Here is a 1,443-nt window from a genome sequence, read left to right as displayed (position 1 = left end):
CTTCTCGCCGGCCCGGCAACCGCAGCTCTTGCGTCTGCCACCTCCTTGCAGCATTACACCGCAGTCGAATTTAAGGGAGCTTCTGCGGGCTCGGGTGCTGCCTGGAGGCTCGTCGTCTGGACCTCGGCGAACGGCCACTGTGAGTTCTGCAGGGACTGAACCGGTGATGCAGGCCCGGCTTTCTTTCCCCCACCACGCAGGGACACTTTGGTCGCTCTGGTCACTCTCCCTTTACGGTACAGGGTACCTGGAGCTCTCACCTCCGGCTCCCGCGAGCTGGTGCTGTCGGGGAGCGATGGTTTAAAGACTCGAGTGTCTGTCGTCGGTTGTCGAGCTGCAGCCTCAAACGTTCGAGAGAATGTGTACCTGCCCCTCGGATCGCCCCGCCAGCGGGTCGGCTTGTACCTCACTCAGTCCGTTTTGCTCTTCTCGTCCTCCCGGCAACGGTGGCCGCAGAGCACCTGCCTCTGTTGGCCGTGGTGCGGGTCGGTCGGTCGGTCGGCTCCGGCGTCTTTCTCTGACCCGCGTCACCTCGCGAGCGCCCTGACCACAAAATCTCGGTGAAACCCTTGTCTCGCTTGATGATCGACTGGTGATGCTTACCACGATGTTGGGGCCGTGCCAGGCTGGGGCTCTGCCCTCCTTTTGCCGGAGGTGTAGAGCGTTGGGCGGTCCAGGTTTGGCCCTCAGGGGGATGAAACACCAAGCCGAAAACAAAAACGTACAACTCTTAGCGGTGGATCACTCGGCTCGTGCGTCGATGAAGAACGCAGCTAGCTGCGAGAATTAATGTGAATTGCAGGACACATTGATCATCGACACTTTGAACGCACTTTGTGGCCCCGGGTTCCTCCCGGGGCTACGCCTGTCTGAGGGTCGCTTGACAAATCAATCGCACTCGCCTTGCCTCCGGGTTTAGAAAGGCGGGAGCGCCGCTGGGGTGTCGCAGAGGCCTTGTTCCTCTTTGTCCCCCTAAGTGCAGACCCGGAGTCTCCGCCTCGGGAGAGTTCGACCCTAGGTCCTTGCTGCGGGCGCCGGCCTTTCCAGCGCGGCTGTCAGTGGGTTGCAAAACGATTGACCGCGTCGCTGTTGGACTGGTGTGGCCTCGCCGAGGCCAGAGCGGGGGTTGTCTCTCTGTGGAGTGCAGAGCAGAGATCGTTCGGTGAATTGGTAAAAGCGAAGAAGCTAGCTTCTCGTGGGTGCCTTTGGTCGCAGCTCGGTTCGTCGGTAGTCGTCCCGGTCGGTGTTGGCCGAGGATAGCTTGACGCAGAGACACGGGGGGGTGAGGGTGCTGTGCTGGCTTTTTCGCGCGTCGGTGGTTTTGCAGAGTCGCTGCGTCGCTGCGTGTTGCGCTGGACTTTGCTGTCCTTCCACACGCGGCCCGCTTGACTCTGCCTCCTGCCGTTCGTGCGTTCTAGTTCGGTGCAGCCTGCCTCGCTCCTC

The 1,443-nt window shown here is 61.4% G+C and overlaps 1 non-coding gene across 1 annotated transcript; it reads left to right on the top strand.

Moving 5' to 3' along the window:
• The first annotated feature begins 725 nt into the window (after positions 1–725).
• On the top strand, positions 726–879 carry LOC137307815 (5.8S ribosomal RNA). The gene has a single exon (XR_010959240.1). It is a non-coding gene; the product is annotated as a 5.8S ribosomal RNA (ribosomal RNA).
• The last annotated feature ends 564 nt before the right edge of the window (positions 880–1,443 follow it).

This window comes from Heptranchias perlo, unplaced genomic scaffold, assembly GCF_035084215.1.
Source record: "Heptranchias perlo isolate sHepPer1 unplaced genomic scaffold, sHepPer1.hap1 HAP1_SCAFFOLD_1118, whole genome shotgun sequence".
Lineage (NCBI taxonomy): Eukaryota > Metazoa > Chordata > Chondrichthyes > Hexanchiformes > Hexanchidae > Heptranchias > Heptranchias perlo.
This window is presented reverse-complemented; position numbering and strand designations above follow the sequence as displayed.